The sequence below is a fragment of the Chiloscyllium punctatum genome, chromosome 12, assembly GCF_047496795.1.
Source record: "Chiloscyllium punctatum isolate Juve2018m chromosome 12, sChiPun1.3, whole genome shotgun sequence".
In the NCBI taxonomy this organism is placed as follows: domain Eukaryota; kingdom Metazoa; phylum Chordata; class Chondrichthyes; order Orectolobiformes; family Hemiscylliidae; genus Chiloscyllium; species Chiloscyllium punctatum.
In genome coordinates this window covers 45,779,951-45,806,829 of record NC_092750.1, presented here as the reverse complement: position 1 = coordinate 45,806,829, position 26,879 = coordinate 45,779,951, and the positions used below count along the sequence as shown (strand labels likewise).

Genomic DNA, 26,879 nt, shown 5'->3' with positions numbered 1-26,879 from the left:
ACTTCATTTTTGGCACATCAAGAGAGCATTTTACCCGTCACCCATTAGAAAAAACAGAGGTTAAGGTGTGGTAAAAGAGCAGGAAGCTGCATTTGAACAGCTAAACGAACAAAACAGCCAAAACAAAACAAAAAAATGTTTCTTAGCACTGGGCAACAAGGCCAATAAGCTGCAGACAGTAAGTGGATTTGCATAGTTAATACACCTATGAGGGACCAGTTGACAGTGTTGTCAGCATTTCGACTTTGACAGTATGGTTAACCATCATGTAGGGGAAGTCACCAGTTATAATGGAGTCAGTCTGCCACTGCAATCTAACAGGGACCATCAGAGCTGGACATTGCACAGCTTAAAAGATGGAATCCTGTACAGGGAAGAAACCCCAGAACTCTCCCTCAATGAGCAGTTTCCCTTTTGGACTCTGGTTCCTCTGAATGGCTTTACTTTGAAATTGTTTGTCTGTTTGCACTCCCAGGCCCTCCTGCCTGCCTCAGCTCTGCCTACCTCTTCCAGTAGTGTTGCTGAGGCTTCAGAGCTACCTGCCTTCTAATTGAGCCTGTCAACATCAAGAGTTTGAGGATGGAAGAACACAGCAAGCTATGCTGCATCAGGAGGGGCTGATCCTCCTGGTGCTGCCTGGCTTGTTGTGTTCTTCCAGCCTCCTGCATGTCTACCTTGGATTCTGCAGTTTTTTTGTCGCTAACATCAGCAGCTTGCCTGAAGTAGATGGCAGGCTAGCAGGAAGAAGGTAAGGATATTATGCTTCAGTTATACAGTGCAATGGTGAGACCACATCTCAAATACAGTACTTCACACAGTTTTAGTCTCTTCATTTAAGGGAAGATTTAAGTACATTAGAAGTTGTTTAGAGGAGATTTACTAGATTGTCACCTGGATAAATCAAGTTCTTTTTATGAGGAATGGTTGGACAGACTGGGACTGTGTCCAGAAGAGTGACGAGTAACTTGACTGAAGTGTGTAAGATCCCGAATGGTGGTCGCGGAATGAATCTTTCCTGTGTGAGTGAAACCAGAACTTGGGGGCACTATTTGAAAATTAATAATTGTCCTTTTAAGCAGCTTTTCTATTGTACAACTCAGTGTCTGTACTTGGTTTAATGTTTTTGTCTCTAGTCAGAATTGATCTACGTTCTGCTAATATCCCCTATTAACAGGGGATGTTACAAAACAAAATCAAAAGAAATTAGGAGCTTTCTTTTTCTCTAGGGGTTTCCCTTAACATTGGCATTCACTGCTTCAGAAGATGGTGGAATTGAATAATTTTTGTTATTCAAATAATAAAATCAGAAGTAGACAGATTCTTGTTCGACAAGAGAGTCAGAGGTTACTGGGAGTAAATGCACATGTGAAATTCATAAACGCAAAGCGATCAGCCATGATCGTATTGTCTGGTGGAGCAAGCTTGAGAGGCTGAATAGTCTGCTTCTGTTCTGACTTAATTTATTTGGATGTTAATATGTTTGGCTATGGAATGACGTTATATTGAGGAGAGTATCTGCCATCCATCTAGGACACCCTCACTTATTTGCGCTCCCAGGACCTCCTGCCTGCCTCAGCTCTACCTACCTAGTAGAAATAGCTAATAGTTATTGTAATTCAATATAATTGCGGGTATCATAAGCACAAATAACATTTCCTGTCATTGTCTGTCTATTTACCTCTCTCCATGTTTTTCACATAGGTGGACCTGAGCTGTAACTGTGAATGGGAGGATATCAGCAAGTGAGAGTCTGCTCTTGGCACTGCCTGACATTTGTGACACATGTTAAGAAAATTCCCATTGTCTAATATTGCTGACATACAAGAGGAGTTGGCAGGTACCAAACCTTTTAAAATATGAATTAGTAATTGAAAAATTGATAGGAGATACTTTCTAATAAGCCTTGAAATGTTATTGTGAATCTTGCTTTAGTGCTATTTAAACAAATTTCTCAGTGCCATTGTAAATCAGTTGTTGGATGATTGAGTGGTATAGGACAGTGGTCATTGAGAAATTGCCTGGCTATCATATTAGCACAAGCTGCTGTGCTGAAATAAAAACAGAAAGTGCTGTAGAAACTCAATGGTCTGTCAGCTTCTGTGGAGAGAGAAAAAGAGAGTTAGTCTTGTGAATCCAGTATGAAAATGATGGATTTTGTGCTGTCAAAAATGTGGGGAGGACAAATGGAACAGTAGGAAAGATCAGGGCTGAGGTCTAATGGAACAGAAGACAAAGGGAGTGGTAATAGTTGTAGAGAAGAGAAAAAAACAAAAAAAAAGTAGACACCTTATTAATGAGGACTATTAACAGAATACTGATCAGCTCTGAGTAGTGACAAAAACACGTAAACAAGATACACATGGAACAGATCATCAAAATTGAGGAAAGCATTCTTGGCCTGAAGTCACTGTACTCAGTGCTGAGTCCAGAAGACTAAGTGTCTAAATAAAAAATGAGGTACTTTTCTTCCAGGTTAGGTTGGGCTTCGGTGGAACATTGCAAGAGCTTTAGGACAGAAATGTGAGTGAGATAGAGTAATGAAATGACAAGGGTTTGGAAAACCAGGTCATGTTTCTGGACTGAATGGAGGCATTCCACAAAACAGTCACCTAGCCTGTGTTTGGCTTCTCCATGTAGAGGAGACTGCATGGTGAGCCGTAACACAGCAGGTTAGATTAAAACAAGTACAAGTAAATCATCAGTTCACTGGAAGGAGTGTTTGGGGCTTAAACTGATATACTGTGGGTGATAGAGGACAGAATAGGATATTGTGGAGGGAATAATGCCTTTAGAACGTTGACAGGAAAAGCTGAGTTTGGTGATGGCATCATGTTAGAGATAGTGAAAATGGTGGAGAATGATCCTTTGAATTTGAAGGATGGTGAGGTGGAAAATGAGGACAAGGGGATCCTTATTGTGGTCTTGGGAGGGAAGGGAAAGGGTGAGGGCAGAAGGGCAGGCATTGTGATCATAATTTGGGTAGGAACATTTTAATATAGTTTCAACTATAAGTTGATGATATATCTTTAATGTCTGTTGCAAAACCTAACTGGAAAAGTAGATGAGGTAATAAATGGAAATCTGCCGAGCGTTTTTTAAATATCTGGCCCCGTCTAGTCACCTGATTTTATTTTTAACCTGGTATATTACCAAATTGAAAGGGTGTATCCTCTTTATTACATGGTTGCTTAGATTTTCACAATTGTCTCAAAAGTAGCCCAGTGTTGGTTTCTCATCCATACTTACTTGTTAACAGTTTTGATAAAAGGCAATCTAAGCACTTAACCTCCACTTTATGATTCAGTTTATTTTAAAACTGTGAAGATATATTTTAGCTACATCTTAAACTAGTGAATCCATGAGAGGTAATGTTTCAAAAGGTCAATTTTCTGTTGGTCCTGAACATATGGGGCTTCAGAAATTAATGAAAATATTATGCATGCTTGAAGTCTAACTTGGATATAGAATTCTGGGTTGTATATCAGTACAAATCCTTACAGGACAACTCAAAAACAGCCCAGGTCAAAATCTCATCTAGTCATTTAGATTAAAAACTAATTTCGCTGAAATATTTCCTATATTGGAGCTTTTCATGCAAATAAATAGCAAAAAGCTCCATCCTCTCATCCTTATTAGTCGTGCATGTTGTGAATTTGAATAGAGTATTTTGTGCTTACTACTAATTACATGCATTATAAAGAAAAATACATTCTTGGCATACATACGATTAGCTTGAAGTCTGAAGCCTGACTCCATGAGATTGGTTGTCATGGTGGCTCATCCCTAAACTGACAGTTTAATCTTTTTTTGCCTCACAAGATTAAAAGTGTGCTGATGATAGTTTCTCCATAACACAGTGTTAGCGAATCAAATTCCAAGCAGCCTGTGACTAAAAAACATTTTTATTTAAGCATTAGAGAGTAATTTGAAAAAGATAATGGAAGATTGTAGGCATTTATAGACTAATTATGTGCATATCTGAGGGATAATAACCAAAAAAAAGGCACTTTTAAAAAGTCTGTTATTTATCAGTTTCATTTCCACTCAACGTAAGATAAATTTTTAGTGCTATTTTGTTTGAATACCTTTGAAGGCGGATAGTGTTCTGGTTTATTTGTTGCTGTACACTTGATGCAAGAATCACATTTACAGTTGACTGCATGTAATAAAATCATGCCAAAAGCACACCTTGCACATTGCTTCATTTTCAATTTCAAGAGATGATGATATTATACAGATTTTGTTTGTGCTTGGCCAGGCATGTTCAAAGATGAACTCAAAGTTGCATAAAAAACTATAAAACAGAATAAAAAAACACCCTATTCTCTTTTGCTGATTTGATGGCATTGACTTGTATTGTCAAAATAGCTTACTTTTGTGAATGACAAGGTGCTCTGTTGATTCTAGGGGCAGAAATGATTCATGATAGAGTCTTTGCTTTGTCCTATTTTATGACAGGACTTAATATTAGCCCTTCATTTGCCAGGCCAACTCATACACAGTGAATCGACATCCATGTAAAAGCATGGGTCCACTACAGAAGCTCCATAAAGGCAATTAAATGCAGGAAATACCACCAAATATGATGATATGATATTTTGGTCAAAGTAAAAAAAGGGGCTGGTAGAAGACAGATCTGAGGCTAGTGTGCTCTGAACAGACTCTGCAGTAATGTGGACTATATTCCTGTTACTTACAAATAATGATTGCAGAAATGCAATAAACTCTGTCTTGTTTACTCCACAAGATTCATCTGGTTAGGCCATAAATGTGGCCATCTGCATGCATGGTGTACCATTTCAGGCATGAAGGAACCCACCCATGTGCACACAGTGAGCAATGGTGTAATGACAACAGTGAGCCCAGCCACAACATAAGGAGCAGCAGTGACCAGAACTATTTCTAAATGGTGGCAGCAAGGAGAAAAGGAAGCAGCTCGGAAAAGGTGGCATTTATGTTGATGATGGGGCATGGAGGGAGGGAGAAGGGAGGGAACAAATAATTGGGGAAGGATTCGGGGGAGGGAGAGGTAAAAATAGTTTGGTACACAAATTATTGATGGTAAGCCAGTGATGGAGAGGCTAGATCAGTGATAGTGGAAGTTATGAATGGCTGTACTGCCAGCACCATGTCACAAGAGGGCTGGGCTGACGGGTGGGAGGTGGAAGGCGGTGCTCATGCTCTACATTTTTTGAAATCAATGTTGCCTCCTGAAGGACCCCAGGTGGTAGATGAGGTATTGTTTTTTCAGCTTCCATTGAACCTTACTGGAGCACTGCAGCAGCCTGAGACAGAAATATTGGCACAGGAACATGGCGGCATGTTGAAGGGGCAAGCAACTGAAAGCTCAGGGTCATATTTACTACTTAGTAAATGTATAAGTGTAATGTGGAAGGGAGCCTTTTCTTCGGGGAAGGGGCTTACCGACAGAATTTTACACTCAAAGTGGCATCAAAACTTTGGTTGTGTATTATACAATTGAATAAAGTCATATACTTTGGGCTTCTTTTGGAAGCATAGCAATGACCTCTGCGGGAAGCTTCTATGTCACTAAATGAGGGCATAGCATGATTTCTTATTGTGACAAATGTTAGCACTCAGTAGTTGCTTCAACAAAATTTTCTGATATTCCCCGCTGATTATCTGCTCATAAGTCACAAGTAGACATTGATTTCATGAGCGTTATTAAGGCCTTGGTGCTGCTCCTTAGTCAATGTAGGTGGAGACATTAACTACAACTTTGGATGCATATGAAATGAGAGAACAATAACAATCTTCTGAGATTGAAGGCGAGTCTGCATGGATCAGAACGTTGACCAAGATGCTGTTCAAGAGAGCATAACAAAGGAATGTACAGTCAATTCCTAGACCCAGCGATGACTGCACTGAAATCCACTTCCAGGATAATGAGCTGGTTTGTTCTTTGTTTAACATTTAGTTGGTAATCCAGCAAGCAGCCCCTGTTTAATGCAAAGGAAATGAAGAATTGTTATTTTTGCAGTCTGTGACCTTTTATGATGCTGTTCAAATATCTAATTATCCTTGTGCTGGTACACTTGATATCTTGTATGCTTGAGTCAGTGAGACAGAGCAGTAACATAACATGACATTGAGGTTCGGTAGCTCTTAAGAAAACTGTCAAGATATCATCCCCGAGTGTTGTGGTGCAAGGCTTCTCATAATAGCCAGGGGCTTGAGGAATCGTAAGGAATTTCTTTTTCACCCTTCCATCTTTTAAAACCTTTGAATGTTTCAGAATGCATTTAAACTGCTAGGTTGCCCTGAACTGCTTGAATATCCTCAAGGACAACATTGAACCTATGAGAGGCAGCACTTTGTGTAGGTCATGCACTATATGGGAGAGTGGACATGTTATCTGCCCATCCCAAACTTCAATGGCAGTCTGATCCCTTGAAAAACTGATTGATAGAAAGAACGTTTTCCTGCAGAGATGTGTGGAATCACCATTGATTCCATAGTATCACAAATAAGATTGGTGTAAGTGTGCAATGAAGTATACAGGTCAGATCTTATCACATTCCTGCACATTGTACCTAACCTCAGTGCTGTCCACTTTAAACTGTAAGGGTGACTGTCTCCTGAAAATATACTCTCAAAGTTTGGGATATCGAAAAAAATTACTAATAATGTTGGATTTTTACAAGAATAGCATAATTGAGAGTTTAAAAAGAACCCATTTAAAAGATATGTGGATAACATGTTGCTCTTCTGGTTTTATTTTAGCCTGGAAACATCATGCTGGTCATTAGCTTGTTGCAGCTATTAATAAAATACTCATACCTATTATTTTCAAAATCTATTTTTTTTAAACAGGAAGCAGGATGATATAAGGTGAAACCCAGGTTGACAGAGTGAATATTTAAACAGTATGATGCACAAGCAGTCAAGGTTTTAATGATGGCAATGAAAAGACTTTAATGAAGACAAAGTGATTAGATATTTTGGAGGAACAGTGAGAATTCATCTTATTTAAGTCATGTATTTAGTCAAATGTAATATACCCCACTGATGATGGGAGCTTTACTTTGTCCCTTATTGCATATCATTGCAAAATAATGTTAAGCTATTTGGATGAAGAGATGTTGATTATAAAAACTATTCTGTATGGTCATCTTATTGCAACAAAATTGATTTTATTTCATATTGATTTCATGTCAGACCCCAACTCACCAACATCTCTGTGTATCTTTGGAGAAATCGGAGAAGCAGTTGTGAGATATAGGAATATCAGGTTCAGGTCACAAAGCAATTCTATGGCTATGTGTCTGATTTTCTGCAATTAGACAAGTAGATACAGGACAGTGTGAATCAACTCACATTAAACATAATCAGGTCATCTATGGAAATGATTGAAGACTAGGTTTGAGAAGATATCTATTGTAGATCTAATTACAAATTCAGCTAACATCCACCTGAGACAAGACGTACCAGAATGACGAGAATCATTGTGGATCTTGCAGTAGCTTGAATTATATAAATGGCACCAAAGGTAAATTAGTAGTAGATCACTGAGAGCTGCAATTGCTATGAAAATATACTGGTCATTGTTAACTAACCACTCAATTCTTGATCATGCATAACCATTTTAGTTTTTCATTAAAGAATTCAGTAACTTGATCTCATCCAAAACATTTTGCTCCACATAAAGCTTCATTTTGTTTTTGTTACTAAGTAATCTCAGAAATAGCTGTAATAAAGTTCAGATTATGTGCCATTACATTTTTTTCAGCCATACTTACAAAATAATGCACATCAAGGATAACACAAATCAAACTGAAAATATATTGAACCAATATCACACTTAAACATTTATGACTTCTTCTCCTGAGAGCCGAGTAGTCAGGTTTCAATTGCCTACTTGACTGCATTAGTTTGCAAGTGTTCATGTTGTAAAATATACCTTAGCAAGAGTATTACCTGAAGGTTTACTGTCACCATCTTTCCATGTATGTTCTGTGGTTGACCACTCATCCAAACATACCTTTCAGCTTCCTACTGAAAATCTGGGAAACCTCAATCATTTGATGGCAGGTCAGGGAAGGTGTGGCCAATTGTTTCACAACTAAAACATGAGGATCAACTCAAATTGTACTCGTAGCCATCAGACTATTGTTCACATGTTCAATTTCTGCCTTGGGAGATCTATTCCAGAAACTGGAACAGACCCCTTCCCACTTACTTTCTAACATTTGCATCATGTGTTCGAACTCCCCCATGGCCTTCTCTTCCAACTCTCTGAAATCCATGTTCTTCAAATCCTGGTTTTAATTTCCTTCAGCTGGTTAACTAGGGTTAACTAGAAAGTGGGTTTCAACTTTATAGGCTCTTCATCTCAAATGTCTATCTTTACTCCTCTCCACCTCTCTTTTCTAAAACATTCCTTTAAACCTGTTATGACTACATTTTTGGTTACCTGTTCCAATATCTCTTTTTGTGTAAACTTGCCTGATAATGTTATGAGGAAATGCATATTTATCTTTAAGGAGGTGTAGAGTCATAGAGATGTACAGCATGGAAACAGACCCTTTGGTCCAACCTGTCCATGCCAACCAGATATCCCAACCCAATCTAGTCCCACCTGCCAGCACCCGGCCCATATCCCACCAAACCCTTCCTCATCATATACCCTTCCAAATGCCTCTTAAATATGGCAATTGTACCAGCCTCCACCACATCCTCTGGCAGCTCATTCCATACACGTACCAGCCTCTGCTTGAAAATGTTGCCCCTTAGGTCTCTTTTATATCTTTCTCCTTTTACCCTAAACCTATGCACTCTAGTTCTGGACTCCCTGACCCCAGGGAAAAGACTTTGTCTATTTATCCTATCCATGCCCCTCATAATTTTTGTAAACCTCTATAAGGTCACCCCTCAGCCTCCGATGCTCCAGGGAAAACAGCCCCAGCCTGTTCAGCCTCTCCCTGTAGCTCAGATCCTCCCCCGGCAACATCCTTGTAAATCTTTTCTGAACCCTTTCAAGTTTCACAACATCTTTCCGATAGGAAGGAGACCAGAATTGCATGCAATATTCCAACAGTGGCCTAACCAATGTCCTGTCCAGCCGCAACATGACCTCCCAACTCCTGTACTCAATACTCTGACCAATAAAGGAAAGCATACCAAATGCCTTCTTTATTATCCTATCCACATGCGACTCCATTTTTAAGGAGCTATGAACTTGCACACCAAGGTCTCTTTGTTCAGCAACACTCCCTCGGACCTAAGTGTATAAGTCCTGTTAAGATTTGCTTTCCCAATCTTAACTTCTGTCCATCACGAGACAGAATATTGTATATAATCTCATGAGTCTGTAGATAGAACAGATCAGCAGATCAGGCATGTCATTTACAATTGGATGCATGTAGCTCTGTCTTCACATTTAAACCAAACCTGTACAGTGTTTTACTGATCCCTATTAAATGCTTGGTACTTTTGTGATAAACAGATTAACACAACCAATAAGGTTTCTGTGGAATCCACATTAATGGCATCACAACAAAAATAGTTTTTCAGTTTCATGTACCTTCGATCCTTCAAAGCTGGTTCTAAATAGTTGGGATGAAACATGCTTCATTTCCCAAACGTTTTTGCCCCAGGTGCGAAGGAGGCAATAAAAGACCAAAAAGGTCTGTACATACTTCATTGCTTAATTTTCTTTGCTTATATTTAACATACTTAGAGGGACTTACTTAAACATTCAGGTCATATCTCAACCTAAATATATTCTTACCTAATATGTTGCTCTTTGTTGGAATGAATATAGTCTTTGTAAATGTCAAACTGGGGATTTAAGCACCACTAGTATCCTCTGTTTTCAAATCTCAGGCTAGCTGTCATGGCAGGTTGGAAGAAATATGTATATGTCATTGCTGACAGATACTCATTTAGCATTCTGCTAGAAGGTGATGGGAGGTTAACAGCACATCTGCTGTTTTAAAGAAATGGAAATATCATTTGAACTCCACGTTTGTTTTAATGTTGCCTCTGCAACTGTTGCTGCGTTGCAGATTGTTTGTTGGCAGTGTATGTCTTGCTAATCTGAGAGAAAGAAAGAAACAAACAGAGAGAGAGAAAGAAAGCAGTTCAAAAAAATTATTATATCTCTGATATAGAAAAGTATCACCACAATTTCTGCCCTGAATTTAGCTTATTAGAATAGTATTCATGTTTTACTCTGTGCTATAACTAACTAAACACAAGTTAATAAAATCAGTTCTGAAACAGAGACAGGAATTCATTGTGATTAATCAGCCATATATATTTTGAAATCATATTTTATGGCAGGATGTTAAGTATGCAGAGAAACAGAAACTTCCCCTTTGTCATTAAATTAGAAATTTTTCTCCCCAAGAATTATTTTGCTTTGGGAATAAATAACCAGGAAAAGGTAATTAAATAATCTGAGCCTATCTATCTCTTTAAAATAAATGTTAAGTTTGGCCAAGTACTTTCTATTTATTACAAATGCAATTCTAAGACTGAAGAAATACTGAATATATTATTTATATAATTACAGATAACAATCTGATATTTTTCCTTTAAAATGTTCATAAATAGAAAAAAAAATCACCCTTTGTTTATCGTTTTAGATGTAATTTCCATAAGCATGAATTCACCATTTACACTGAAGTCATCATCTAGTGTTATAATTATTAAAAATATCAAACAAAACTTGGGACATGTTGATCAAGCCTTATTCCCAAGTTATAATGAATAGAAAGAATTTGGTAAAGTGGAATTGTTTTCTCAAACATCCTTGAATTTTCTTTCCTTTTAGGGAAACTACAAGAAGCATTGAACCTTTGAGCATTGAAAATGCAGATCATTCTGTACATCAGAAATAGTGTCATGAAATTTGATGATTACTGTGTATCTTGCTTTCAGGAATGATAGATTTGGCACTATCTTTAGTAATTGTTGAAACTACAGTGCCAATATTCAAAGACAGAACAAGGGCAGATGTGTCATTGGGATGTCTACCAACAGATTGAGAGGAATCTGCTTGGTTACTCACTAAGAACCCATTTCTAATGAGCTTATTCAATCAGAATTTATTTAAGGCAGTGAATTATTTTCATCTCAGAAGGCCAGTAGTTTGGACAGCCTTTAAAATCTACAATGGGCAACAAGACAGGTCAGTAGCTACAACAGATAACATTAATGCTTTCTCTTACTTGTGAATAAACAAGGTAGTATCCAAATGGAGATCAAGGGAATACATGAGTTGCCAAATGAAAGATAAAACAGATGTTATTGAACTGATTCTTCAATTAAACTGTATGCTCAGTGTTCCTCAAGGATTATTTTTGAGTGATTTTTAAATCATATTTTAGTTTGGATGTAATTTACAATAGACTGATTACAACAGTTTTCTTGAGAAATTGAGCTATTAAAATTTGCTCCAACAACTTTTTGTTAGATTTTTCTTCAGTTTTACTATTGGTGTTTTATGACAGACTAAAGGATCTTGCAATGTTTGAAAGAGTCTTGTCAATTACCTAAGTATGCAGATTGAGTGAAATGTCTATCAAAGGTGAATTCAAGTGGATGAATGAACAGGTCAAATAATTTCATGTTACATTTTAAAAAGACTGTAAGTTAATTTGAGTAGCACATGGGTATAAAGCATGGGCTTGTTCCAAAATACTTTTACAATTTTAAGTTATATTTAGAAAGACAAAGAGCAAATGGAGTGAAGTAAAGAATAATTAAGAAAACTTCAGTCTCTGTCTTAGAAATTTACAGACACTTTGGAATATGTTACATCCAACCAATCTTTTGGTGTTGTGTTTCGGTATTAAGTCATGACAAAACAATAACAGAGATGCTGTTGATTAAAAGTTCTCCCTCTTTTGGGAGCTTGCTTCATTATTATTCATTTTATTAAAAAATAAAAAAGTTGAAAGAACATTGTACAAAACTACTCATACAGGTCTCTGAAGTCTTGTTTTGACTATGACATACTTCTAAGATTTTAGAAAAACAGTATTTAGAAATTTGAGATTTTTGCACTGTTTCTTTTCTGGGACTTATTTTGGTGAATAGGGAGATTGTTATGATAATCAGAAATCCTTATTTCATAACAATCCTAACACTAAATAAACATTGTGCAATGAATGTTGCCATGAATGTTGTATGCTATGAGATGACTCTTCCAGGTTATTCCTTGTTTTGTTCTTTCACCAACTATCTGTGTTTACAGTTTGTTATTTTGCACTTTCTTTATCAAACCACAAGGTAATCTGCAAAGTTTCAAGGTTTGGTTAATTTACCATGTTTCTGAATATCACATCAGAAATGGTAGAGTTCATTCCTTTTCATATTGGATGTACTACTGACCTGAGAAATTGTCTTATCTACTTGTTCTTATGTTAATTATACTTTATTTATATTCACCAAGTCTTTTAACTGGACAAGACTAGATGAGACAGAATCTCAGATGGCAAATATTGGATACATTTTGCAGCAGATGGTTTGTCTGCAGAGTAAAGGATAGAGGTATTGGCTCAATGTACCATTCTGCTGCAGGGCAAATGCTGAAAAATGTCTTTGTTGCCGTTCTGACTTTCAAAGTTAATTTGGTTAGGGACCAATTGGCTCTCCTAGCAGTTTTTTGGTTTGAATCAATGAAGTTTGACATATTTTATGATTGATTGAAAGGTCTCTGGGTAAATTCCTGTCTTCACTTTTTTGTTGAGGGGGGGAAATGTGCTCATTAAAACATGGCAGATCTCCTTAGTACTTCACAACAATATCCTTGTAAAAAACATTTCTGACAAATCTCTGAAACTCAATATATTGATTTTTATTTTACTAATTGGGAATTTCCAAAAATTGCTTCATTACCGTACTCCCTTTACTCCAATGGACTTTTGAAAGACTTATAAAGATGCAGGGATTCAGCCTAATGGGAAGTAGCATGACATACCAACAGGCAAAAGTGCCAGCAGAGATTCAGTGAAAGCAGACCTTAGGCGAAACAGTATATAAAAGAGCAACAGTTAAGGGCTGCAGGAAAGAGTCAACGACAGCATCTTAGTCTTTCAGAGATCAGTTTAGAATCATAGAGTCATAGAGATGTACAGCATGGTAACAGACCCTTCAGTCCAACTTGTCCATGTGAACCAGATATCCCAACCCAATGAGATATCCCAATCCCAGCCCCAGCCCATATCCCTCCAAACCCTTCCTATTCATATACCCATCCAGATGCCTTTTAAATGTTGCTATTGTACCAGCCTCTGCTACTTCCTCTAGCAGCTCATTCCATACACGAACCACCCTCTGTGTGAAAAAGTTGCCCCTTAGGTCTTTTTTTATATCTCTCCCCTCTCACCCTAAACCTATGCCCTCTAGTTCTGGACTCCCTCACCCCAGGGAAAATACCTTGTCTATTTACCCTATCCATGCCCTTCATGATTTTATTAACCTCTCTAAGGTCACCGTTCAGCTTCCGACGCTCAAGGGAAAACAGCCCCAGCCTGTTCAGCCTCTCCCTATAGCTCAAATCCTCCAACCCTGGCAACATCCTTGGAGATCTTTTCTGAACCCTTTGATGTTTCACAACATTCTTCCAATAGGAAGGAGACCAGAATTGCACGCAATATTCCAAAAGTGGCCTAACCAATGTCCTATACAGCCACAACATTACCTCCCAACTGTTATACTCAATACTCTGACCAATAAAGGAAGGCATACTTTCCTTCTTCACTATCCTATCTACCTGCGACACCACTTTCAAGGAGCTATGAACCTGCACTCCAAAGTCTGTTTGTTTAGCAGCATGCTTGAGGACCTTACCATTAAGTGGATAAGTCCTGCTAAGATTTGCTTTCCCAAAGTGGACTCCTGCCACTTCTCAGCCCATTGCCCCATTTGATCCAGATTCCATTGTAATCCGAGGTAACCTTCTTCGCTGTCCACTACACCTCAAATTTTGGTGTCATCTGCAAACTTACTAACTATACCTCTTATGCTAACATCCAAATAATTTAGGTAAATGATGAAAAATAGTGAAGCCAGCACCGAGCCTTGTGGCCCTCCACTGGTTACAGGCCTCCAGTCTGAAAAACAATCCTCCACCACCACCATCTGTCTTCTAGCTTTGAGCTAATTCTTTATCCAAATGGCTAGTTCTCACTGTATTCTGTGAGATCTAACTTTGCTAACCAGTCTCCCATGGGGAACCTTGTCGAATACCTTACTAAAGTCCATATCGATCACATCTACTGCTCTGCCCTTATCAATCCTTTTTGCTACTTCTTCAAAAAACTCAATCAAGTTTGTGAGACATGACTTCCCGTGCACGAAGTCATGTTGACTATCCCTAATCAGTCCTTACCTTTCGAAAAGAAAAAAAATTACCGAACCCCAAGGAAGGGAGCGAAAAGTTTTGCTGCGCTGTTGGGGTTTGCCTAGAGTGTAAAGTAAAATTGCCATAGTCTCAGAGGGCATAGAGCCTACTCTTTCATTAGAAAGAGAAATGACTGGTGACCATGTACCCTGAGGGTCAACACACCTCAGATGAGGAGAGAAATTGGTGTCCTCAGCTAGTGTGGCAAGTAAAGTGCAATGGCATTGCACTTTAGGCCCAGAGGGAAATTGAGAGTTAACCACATTTCTGTGGATTTGGAGAGACATGTTGGCCAGAACAAGTAATGACAAGTAAAGGGCACTAGTGAACAAGATGTATTTTCCCAATAATAACCATTAGATTTTTAATTCCAGATTTCTATTGAATGCATGGTAGGATTTGAACTCATGTGCCTGAGAACACTATCTGCGTCATTGGATGAGCGATCCAGCAATAATAACATCAGGCCAATGCCTTAACTTGAAGATTGGAGATGGCACTGAGGTAGCATGATAATATGTGTGGATAGGGAGGTGGTTTGGGGTATGACCAGGAAAAGGGCAGGAATGGAAGGTATGAGGTGTCACAAGGATGAATAATGGAGCTGTGCAGTGAGATCTAGATAGCCTAACAATGTTCCGTATATCAGTGTTGAAGTCTAAAAGAACTGAGATGGGCCTTCTAATCAGGTAGCTCTGTGGTAATCACACTCTGGCCCCCGAAATGAAAATTATGTGTAGATGAAGTTTCCATGAAATTTATCTGCTGAGTTGAGAAATTTCTTGACTTGAGCTCTCTGCCTTGTAAATATCCAATCTTTTGCCTTCATCAATGTGCTCCAGTAGGAGTTACCCTAATTCATTTTTTTTAATAAAAAGTCTAACTGGATTTAAAATAGGCATGAGTTATCTTGGCTGGCAGCAGGACTCAGGACCTAAATCCCAACTCATGCCTTACTGCTTCATGCTGTGACAGACCCCATTATCATCTTTAAAATGAATGCATACTTGCACACCCTATATATGTGTTTGTGTATATCTGTATGTATATATATAAAAATACACATACACATACAGTGTAATGTACATACATAAACAAACCTTGTTTATAACTTTAAAATAGTACTTAGTACTTCTTATCTATGAATATAAATTAATGAATTCTGCTGAATGAGGTATATCTATTTGAATACTTATCCAAATGCTTGTACTATTAGTAAGGTTCTATCTTCCAGAGTCCTCCTCTTATTATGCAGATTTTATACAAATGGGTCTTTGTTTAAATTTGAATTTGAATTTGAAATTATTTTAAAAACCCGATGCCAAACTACAACCTCTAATTGGCAGAGAACTGGTTCTGATGAAAAACCATTAACCATGTTGGGCAAGTTATTGTTTCCTTTGGAGTTGAAATTGAAGCTAGCTTTGATCTCTGATGTGTTTGTTCCCCTGCTCCACTCAGGGATGTTTGTGTCGAAGCAGATTCAAGGGAATGGGGAACAAGGCTTTCTGCCCACAGTGGGTCAATGATTCAGATGTTAAACCACATTTTAAGGCCAATTAAAAAAAGTTGCCTTGAATATTCCAGTTGCCATCCATATAGGAAAGAGGAAAACCCCCATTTGAAGTGCCCTTTTTCTTATTTATCTCCCATTTAAGCATGATGATTCTTTCAAGTTGGATTGCCCTTGACCCAGGGGAGCCTGCCCAACATTTTAATTGTGATGGAGTACCATTAATTGGGCATCCTGGGGTAATCTGTGAGTCACTGTTCTATCCACCAACCCTTGGCCCCCAGGGCAGATTCAGGAGTTAAAAGCAGTTTTGACCTCACTTTCTGTTCCTGGAAGAAAAAAGACAGCCTGTCAATGTTGCTTTTGCCTCTATAGGTGCTAACTGAGTGACTGTGTACTTCCAGCAGTTTCTGTTTTCATACAGAATTATACCTTTACACCACCCTCATCCATGTTTGTGATTTCCTCACATACAGCTCCATGTACATTTCATGATGTTCACAGAACCTGGCTGACCAGTTTTGAGTGAAATAACACTAGTTACCAGTGGAAGTGGTGGAAGCAGGCATATCAGCAACACTTAAGGTGTATTTTGATAGACACATGAATGGGAGGTGAACAGAGAGATTGGAAAACGCGTGCAGGCAGTAAGTACAGACCTAAATAAGAATTAGGAATCAGTGCAGGCTTGGTACATGGAAGGGCCTGTTCCTGTGCTGCATTGTAGTATATTGTATTACAGTTACAGACCTTAATGATCTACCTCGGCCCATTTATACATTAAAAGTTGGTGATATATACTTTTACCTTCCTGAGGTAGTCTCTCAAAATCTCAATCGTTCACTGGAACTTTAGGAGAACCACTGTGAAGAAAATGTTACCACCACCAGCATGTAGCAGATGATTACCCCAATTAATTTATTGATGTTCTGTTTGCTTTCAATGCAACAGTAATTTCTATTCCTATTGACTTCAAGAAGAAATAAAGCGAAATGAATCATAAGCTTCATTTTCCATATAAATGCTTCCAAAATAGATATAGGCCAATTAGCCTAACCTCGGTTGTTGGTAAAATTCTAGAATCCATCATTAAGGATGAGGTTTCTAAATTCTTAGAAGAGCAGAGTCTGATTAGAACAAGTCAACATGGATTTAGTAAGGGGAGGTCATGCCTGTTGGTATTCTTTGAAGAGGTGACAAGTAGGTTAGACCAGGGAAACCCAGTGGATGTGGTCTATCTAGACTTCCAAAAGGCCTTTGATAAGGTGCCACACGGGAGGCTGCTGAGCAAGGTGAGGGCCCATGGTGTTCGAGGTGAGCTACTGAGATGGATTGAGGATTGGCTTTCTGACAGAAGGCAGAGAGTTGGGATAAAAGGTTCTATTTCGGAATGGCAGCCGGTGACGAGCGGTGTCCCGCAGGGTTCAGTGTTGGGGCCACAGCTGTTCGCATTATATATTAATGATCTGGATGAAGGGACTGGGGGCATTCTAGTCAAGTTTGCAGACGATACGAAGTTAGGTGGACCAGGCAGGTAGTACTGAGGAAGTGGGGAGGCTACAGAAGGATCTAGACAGTTTGGGAGAGTGGTCCAGGAAATGGCTGATGGAATTCAACGTGAACAAATGCGAGGTCTTGCACTTTGGCAAAAAGAATAAAAGCACAGACTACTTTCTAAACGGTGAGAAAATTCGTAAAGCCAAAGTACAAAGGGATCTGGGAGTGCTAGTCGAGGATTCTCTAAAGGTCAACATGTAGGTTGAGTCCGTGATTAAGAAAGCAAATGCAATGTTGTCACTTATCTCAAGAGGGTTGGAATATAAAAGCACCGTTGTGCTACTGAGACTTTATAAAGCTCTGTTTAGGCCCCATTTGGAGTACTGTGTCCAGTTTTGGTCCCCACATCTCAGGAAGGACCTACTGGCACTGGAATGTGTCCAGCGGAGATTCACACTGATGATCCCTGGAATGGTTGGTCTAACATATGAGGAACGGCTGAGGATCCTGGGATTGTATTCATTGGAGTTTAGAAGATTAAGGGGAGACTTAATAGAAACGTACAAGATAAGACATGGCTTGGAAAGGGTGGACACTAGGAAATTGTTTCCGTTAGGTGAGGAGACTAGGACCCGTGGACACAGCCTTAGAATTAGAGGGGGTAAATTCAGAACAGAAATGCAGAGACATTTCTTCAGCCAGAGAGTGGTGGGCCTGTGGAATTCATTGTCGCAGAGTGCAGTGGAGGCTGGGATGCTAAATGTCTTCAAGGCAGAGATTGATAGATTCTTGTTGTCTCGAGGAATTAAGGGCTATAGGGAGAATGCGGGTAAGTGGAGTTGAAATGCCTATCAGCCATGATTGAATGGTGGAGTGGACTCGATGGGCCGAATGGCCTTACTTCCACTCCTATGTCTTATGGTCTTATGGTCTTATGGAAGTTTTGAATAAGACCACTAGCTCAGTGTATTCTTTTCCACAGATGCCTACACTTTCCCAAGAAATGCATTGAAATACATCATATTCAGATGAGGTGAGATAAACTTTCTGCAGAAGACCTCAGCTTGTAGTGAGGCCTAAATGTCACACTGAGTCAAATGAAAAATGTCATCCAATAAAAAAAAGTGATGGAAATAAGAATCCAGTGAAACAGCAGCCTGTTATTTTGAGCGCGTCCCAGATTCATAGCCCTTGACATGGTCTGTCAAATTTCACTGCCTCTAGTCCTAAATTTCCCAGATCTTTGCATAATTAGTCCAGTCTGTGTCATTTCACAGCTGCTAAGCATGCACTCAGTATTCACTGGTAAAACTCTTCGAACACACATCATGAAATATTTATAACCTGAGAGAAGCTTCCTTAATTATTATCATAGTGGAGTGTCCACACTGCTTCCAGCTTCTGTTTTGCAAACTTGTCAATTTACCTGAATTATTTTCCAATGAAAATTCACATTTTTTGCAAATGATATGACCATCAAAAGAGTTCCAATGAATACTAATCTCCTACCTGCTATATTAGTGCCTTTCATCAGATTCCTTTTCTATACTTCTCTGTGCTGCCTGTTAACCCATGTTTGGCTCATGACATTTTAGATAACATAACACAGTGCATTGACTGGATTGAATTTTCACAGCATCATCCTCGTGTCTTGCAACATGTCAGTGAGGAGGTGGAACCAAGTTTCAGGCTAAAGCTATTATTTCTGTCAATAAATATGTCATCCCCATGGTCCATGAATATTGCAATAAATGTCAGCAATGTGACTAGTTCTCTAATGATTAAGAGTTGAGAAAACAGTCTTCTATGATTATTTGACTCTTTCCTGTTAGAGATGTTCATTGCCTGGTACTTGTGTGGCACAAGTGTTACTTGTCACTCATCAGCTAGAGTTTGAATGTTGTCCAGATCTTGCTGCCCTTGGGCATGGACTGTTTCATTATCTGACAAATTAAATGTGAGTGAACAATGTGCACACAATGTGCAATCATCAGTAAACACTGTCACATCTGACTTGATCATGGTGCGTAATATCCACAAGGTCAATATTCTCTGGTGAAGACATTTTCCTCATCTCAGATCCTGTATCCTTAGACTGTGACTCCTGCTTCTGGACTTCTCCGTCACTGGGAATATCCTTCCTGCATTAACCTTGTTAGAATTTTCTACGTTTCCATGAGATCATCCCTCATTCAATAGTGTATATCGCCTGAATCAATCCAATCTCTTTTCATACCGTAGTCCTGCATCCAAAGAATCAGTCTGGTAAACCTATATTGCACTCCCTCCATAGCCAGATCATTCTTCCTCAGATAAGGAGATCAAGTCTGCCCACAACACTCCAGGTGTCATCTTTTTAAGGCCATGTTCAATTGCAGCAAAACATCCCTACTTCTGAGCTCAAATCCTTTAGCTATGAAGGGCAATATATCATTTTCACGCTAAAAGGAAGGTGTTGGACCTATGCTGTTGCCACTTCATTTCTTAAATGCCTCTCACTGTTCTGCTGTAGATTTTCTCCCAAGTACCTGTTTCAAATCTACTTCAGCCACATCTTACCTTTTTTTAATAAAATCGACCTTCCCCAATTCAAAATTCTATTTTGCAGTCCATCTCATTCCTGTTCCATGCCAATTTAAACTTAATATACTAATTTAAATTACTAAAATGCTCCCTCACTGTCACCTTGACTACCTGCTTAGCTTCATTTCCCAGAATTAGGTCCAGCACTATCCCTCTGGTCTTCTACAGAAATATAAAAAAAATTCATCCCCTCTAAGCCCTTTACATTATGGCTATCCCAGTTCATGCTGGGGAATTTGGAATTCCCGATTACTCTTTGGTTATTTTATATTCATTTGAACATCGTGGAATCATTGGTGGACATTATCATTTCTGACCTTATGATGGAGAGAAGATTATTGACGAAACAGCTGAGGAACTCCTGCGGAGATGTCCTAGAGCCGAGATGACTGATCTCCAACAACCACAACAGTGTTTGTATATGCCAGATGTGAGTCCAACCAGCAGAGAGTTTGCCCCCAGATACCCATTGATTCCAGTTTTGCTTGGGCTTCTTCATGGTTAAATGCAGCCTGATGTCAAGCACTGTTACTCTCATCTCATCTCTAGAATTCACCTCTTTTGTCCATACTGTCATGGACACATGCATCTGCAGTTCGCAGATTGATAGGGTTGAAGTCAAGTGTGTTTTTCCCTCCGTTGGTTCTCTCACCATCTGCTACAGACTCGGTCTAGTAGTTATGTCCTTTAGAATCCATCCAGCTGGACTAGTATTGTTGTTGCTGAGCCACTGTTAGTGGTGGGCTGTGAAATCCCACACCCAGAGTACATTTTGCACCTTTGCCACCCTCAGTGCTTCCTTGAAGTGTTGTTCAACATGGAAAAGTACTGATTCATCAGTGAAAGGAGGATGGTATTTGGTTGGCAACAAGGGGTTTCCATGTTTAATCTGAAGTCATGAGACTTCATAGGTCTAGAGTCAATGGTGAGGACTCCTGGGGCAACTCCATCCCCACTGAGCATCACCTCTGCTGGGTCTGTCCTGCCAGTTGGACAGGACATATCCATGAATGATGATGGTGGTGTCTGGGATGTAATTGTCCTCACAGAATCATAGCTTAAAGACAATGTCAAGCAGTTGCTTGACTAGTCTGTGGATATTTCTCCCAATTTTGGCACTAGCCCCTAAATGTTGGTCAGGAGGACTTTACAGTGTTGAAGGGGCTGTTTCTGCTGTTGTCTTTTTGGTGTCTAGGGCAATGCCAAGTTTTATTTCTTTGTTGAGATTTGTAGCCATTGACACAACTGAGTGGCTTGCTAGGCCATTTTAGAAGGCAGTTGATAGTCAATCATATTGCTGTGGCTGTGGAGTCAAATGTAGACCAGACAAGGTGAGGATGGCAGATTCTTAATTCCAGACTTTTTTCATTGAATTCAATCTCAAATTCACATTTGACTGCCTGCTGTGGTGGAACTTAAAGCCAAGTCCCCAGAACATTAATTGAGTTTCTGGATTAATAGTCTAGCACTAGTATACAGGGCCATTGCATTCCCATGTCACTACACATATCTGTGCATTGTCAACAGATTTGCTCCTCAGTGGTCTGCTGATTGTTTGGGATCCTATAATGTATTCCCATCAATGTGACTACAATCTTTTTAATCCTAAACTCTACCCCCAAAGCCTCATTCAAAGGACCCTTCCAAGGTATCATTACTCCTGACTGCACTAACTGAGGCAAACTTTTAGTGGTTTGGTGGTGGCTCTCCTGTTGAAATTGAACCTTATAGCTTTTAATAGCTTCAATTATTGGGTCCAATTTCTGCTTGTGTTGATGATACAATTTACAGCAACACAGACTGCAGCTGATACTTGGGAGATAAGGACAGTGGATGTTTGAAAAAATTGAATTTTAATTTGATTTATTGGTTCACATTTTTTGTCAATGCAGTTTGAACTGGATTGATCATATCATTGCCATAAACGTAATAATTGCTGTGAGATCAAAAATAAACGTTTAAAACTGACCTTGTAAAGAACTGACTTTCTTTTATTAAGATGATTACCATAAATGTTAGATTGCTTAATTTCACTTGATTACATCTCTTTTTACAGTTTACAGTTTTAATTTCTATGTTTTGTTTTCTCTTGCCTAATTACACATTTACACGTGCAAGCAATGATTTCTGATAATTTTACCTGGAATTGACACCAGTGCAGCTTCAATGATCAAGTAGGCAAAAATTATTTCTTTAAACCTTGAAAAATGTGTAAATGTGAAAAATGAGCATGCTGTAAAAAAGCTTTTAAAACAGGATGCCTGTATCTGTGGAGCACTACAAGACTAATGTTATTTGAAGATCGTACATTTATGCAAATTGTAACTGATTTTCCATTTCCAATTCACCTTGGGTTTTTAGTGTGTATAGTAATCTCCAAAAGTCTGGATCACCAACATAACCTTTGCTTTAGTACTGTAAAAGAACATGTTTTTGATGAGAAGCATATTGCAATTCACTGATGCATTAAAGTATTACATCCAGCCTTGGTGCAGAGGAAGCAAAAGCAATCCCCAGTTCAGATCTGATGAAGACACATTATTGATCAATTTGTGTGAATAATTAAAATATGTGTTTGAATTAACCTTTCATCATTAGATAGCTTCCAACTTTGCAGACTAAGTGGCCAGTCATATGTGCAGCTTCCAAGAACCACTTCATTATTGCACTTCAGTACATTAAAAATTTAAAACATCTGAAATCCTGAAGTGATTTTTAATTCTGTACAAGCTCTCACATTGCTGATGCTGAAGGGCTTTACTTTTTACCGGTCATTTTCAAAAAAAATTCTGAACTGACCAAAAGGAATATGAAAACTAAAATGGTTGCATTCATCTTTCCTTATTTGTATGTGTTATGTGATCTCTGCAAATATATTCAATTGAGCGTGAACTGCAAATTTTAAATCTAAATTAATCTGCATTTTACCAGTATGGATGATAATATGTTCCCTTGAATGCAATTGCAGTACACATATAGACAGTGACACTCCAAACATTTGTACAATTCCAAATTCATCTTACTGCTGATGGAAATTCTTAGGATGGAAACTACTTTAAATTTGTATTTAGAATATCTCTTCAAACTGTTTGTAGTTTGCACACTAATGTGGCAGACATTTCACATTGGCCAAGAGCCAATAGATTTATATAATATTTGTTTTTGCAGGACTCAGAAGAGCTATGCAATAGAAACATTAATTTTCTGATGCTACAGAGACCATCAGTGTATGATACAGGTGTTTTCTTGATACCCTGAGATATTTGTTTTTGGTATCTATTTCCCTATATACTCAGTATCTTCCTCTGTATTAACATATAGAAACTGTGGGTGGAACTTTCTGCTCCCTTGAAGAGTGTGGACAATGGTCGATGAGAAATGTGGGAAAATATAGTGCATATAGAAAATATTGTACATAGCCTACTTGGAGGCTGGCTGCCTCATGGCTTGCATTGCATTTCAGCACAAAAGACAAAACAGGCAGCTTGCCATGGTTCTCAGCACTAGACAATGAAGGTGGGGGTGGTGTTGTTCCACATACAGCTTACATGGAAAACAAGTATATTCTTCAATCAAATGACCATGTCTGAAGAGGAGAGGGGTGTTCAAGGGAGTCAACGATTAATCAGGGTGTGCTGCCACATTCAATTAAGGGTCTTGTCTAATTCCAGTTCAGGGGCTGGACACAATCTCCTGCCAGAATCTCTTTTTATTAGGGACATATGTGCACCTTATGCATCTAAACAACAATCATCGTTAACCTTCTTCCAGTACACTACTGCTTTGCATTTGACCTTGGACACTGCCCTGACCTGGATAGATGCCTTAGTCTATTCTGACGTTGTCTGGTTTGGTCTCTTTTGCTGGTCTGAAGGATATAGCACAGGCTCCAGTGGGCCAACTGAGAAACTAATTCACCTCTCTCAGCCATATCCTTGGGGATATTAATGCAGGGTCAAAGTGTAAAGAGCAGTTCCTAGTTTGCAAAGCCTAAAATTACTTGGAGCTGTGTTTGAAATCTGGCACCCCAGTGTCATGAATGTTATGAAGTACAGACAGAGATGAGAGCTTCCAATTCTCCTGATTTCAGGAAGTATACGTTGGAGACAGGGATTGTAGAATTAATGAAATAAAAAGCAGAAGACTGAGGAAAGTCACCATGGGTATGGGTGCCAACATGAATCTCATTGGGAAACACAGTACCTAAAAATGGGAGCATTCAACCCTGTGTATATCTTCATATTTTAAACTGAGGTTTGAACCCCTCACAACCTATTTTTGTGGTTCTCTGAGAACTTCAACAAATGTGAATTTGCATGAAAATTCTGCAAACTTTAATCTACAAGATAATGACTTGGGGTGCAGTGTAAGTAGCAGAGTAGCATTAAATCAAATTTTCTATAATAGCCATTATAATTTTGTAGTTTATGGATAATTTCAGTCAATTCCTCTCCCCCCCCCCCCCCCATATCCTAGATATTTCTATCCTAATTGTTTTTATAATCCCATTTCCATGGATTTGTTTTCTTTCATGAGTTATATAATGAGTTATATAAAATTGGCAATCCAGTAAATGGAGCATATTTTGTTTGTCATCAATGCTCCCATGTAGGGAATGCTAGGCCAGATGAAAGGTAACTTTCCTTCAGTTCAGCCCAAGAGTGAATCCATGTCCACAAATTCGTGTCTATTTTTCATTTAGGCAGGAACATATAGAAAACATGTTTCCAGTGGCTAGGGTCTTCATAACAAGGGTCACAGTCTAAAGATATGAGGCCATTTAGGACTGAGATGAGGAGAAATGTCTTCATTCAGAGAGTGGTGAGTCTATGGAAATTCTCTGTCACAGGAAGCAATTAACAATTAAAAAAATATATGTTTTCAAGAATGGGAGACTTTAGCTTTTCGGGCTAAAGGAATCAAAGGGTATGAGCCAACAATGGGGACAGTGCATAGAGTAGGATGATCAGCCATGATCAGATTGAATGGCAGAGCAGGCTCAAAAGGCCAAATAGCTTACTCTCATTCCTATTTTCTATGTTTCTATTACCAATATCAGTAACTCTTCTAAGAGATTACCAAATAGTGCATAAGTAAAGAGCACAGTCATCCTTCATATAGAGCTGAAATTCCAAGTGTGAATCCTGATTTATAGTTATCTAGTTACACTGTCTTCTGAGTGTAGCTGGAGCTTCTCATGAACTGCTGCTGACTGAGGATATTACTCCTGCACTCCTTCTTCTTCACCAAAGCCTCGTGCAAGGTCCAAAGATCTTAAAACCCACTCTTTTCCATGTTGTACCATGTTTCAATGATTTCTAGGTCTGATTTACTTTCTGCATGACTACTGGTACCTGCTTCCAGCCACAATGCAGCTTAATTTTCAACAGTGCAGGATGGTATTATGTAGTGCTAGGAAAGTATAATTTCAGGTATTTTACAGATGTATGAAGCCAATAAACAATGGTTAACATTTCCGTACACAAGTATCATTTTAGTGGGCAACAAGACGATAGGGCATGCTTGCTCGCATTTCAATCAATGAATGTAAGTCAATCCTGCAGCATAAGTCCCACTCCAGTTTTTGAGGACTACCTAATTTAGCCTTAATTGTGTCCTAATTTATCTTCAAGCTTACATGTGTACTATGGCTGGGATCACCAGTGGAAAATAGAGCAAGTGCCATATTGACTTTCATTCATAGTGCCAGCAATGTGTTATAGACTGGTGAGTCAACACAAACTCTGAACCTGTGTAAGTATAGAAAGTCAGCATCATCCAACAACTTGTTACATTTTTAACATCAAAGAAAGCTTGATGGGGCAGCTGGCTCTTTGCCAATATGAAACTGCATTTTAAACTAATTCCTGGACTCTCTAATTGAAGGTATCTTATATTTCTTACCAGAATTCAAATTGGCTAATCTCATGTCCGTGTTGTATTATCGAGTTATATTATAGAGTGAAATCACTTTAGCATGAAGGCAATGGGTAGCATAACTGAAAAGTTAGTGTGACTGAGAATAAAAGTATTCAGAGTAGTAATCATGTTCTGACCACAATAGCCCAAGCTCTTTGATGACATAGAAATTACTAACCTGTGAAATTAAACCCCTTGCCAACATTTGCATTATGAATGGTGCAAACTATCCTGTTAAATTCCAAAATCAGTTTAAGTGGTTGACTGTCTTTATTCGGGTTTTATACTTAAATCTCCAATCACTAACAACTTCAATGGCTTTTGGGTTAGTATTGCCACAGGGATTTCTCATTGAATGTTCATTAAATTTGTACATTACCACATTGTTCAAGCTCATTAATTGGTTATTACATTCTCAGGTTCATGAGAGTATGTCCTTATTATAAACAAATCCACATCCTTCACATTCCAGAGTTGTTGCATACTTAGTCTGTATGCACATAAGAGCGCATCATAATGCAACAATGTTTTCCCACATGTATAAAGTGGATATGAGAGACAGCACAGGGGTGTGGTAGGTGGCCAATGAGCTGAGTTTGGTAAGATATATGAGAGAACCTGCTAGGCCTCATGGTGACAAATCCTCCAATGAACACAATGCAACTCAGACTTAGCTAAAAAAACTTAAGACTAAGCTATATGTGGTTGTGTTTTCACCGTTACATATACTTTCAGGCAAGCGCTCAGACTTTTCTATTTTAAAAACAAATTCTAGTGAATGAAAATCATTTTTGATTGAAAGCAATTAATAAAGGCAGGCAGATGTTTACATTTAATACTTTCATTTGAGCACTAGAATTGTGATCCTGACCTTTTCCACTATGTGAATCCATGGAGTAAATTAAACAAGGCCTTTGTATACACATGCAGTGAGGAACAGACCACTGCACAGTTAATCACTGTAAAACCAATGGTTTTCTGAGCTTTCCCCTG

At 38.7% G+C, this 26,879-nt stretch overlaps 1 long non-coding RNA gene across 1 annotated transcript in view; it reads left to right on the top strand.

The window, feature by feature from the left end:
• LOC140483831 (uncharacterized) overlaps positions 1-26,879 on the top strand; it is a 69,339-nt gene that overhangs the window by 11,614 nt on the left and 30,846 nt on the right. Inside the window, exon 3 of the long non-coding RNA XR_011962054.1 lies at positions 1,702-1,837. This is a non-coding gene — a long non-coding RNA (uncharacterized lncRNA). The remainder of the gene's footprint in view (positions 1-1,701; positions 1,838-26,879) is intronic.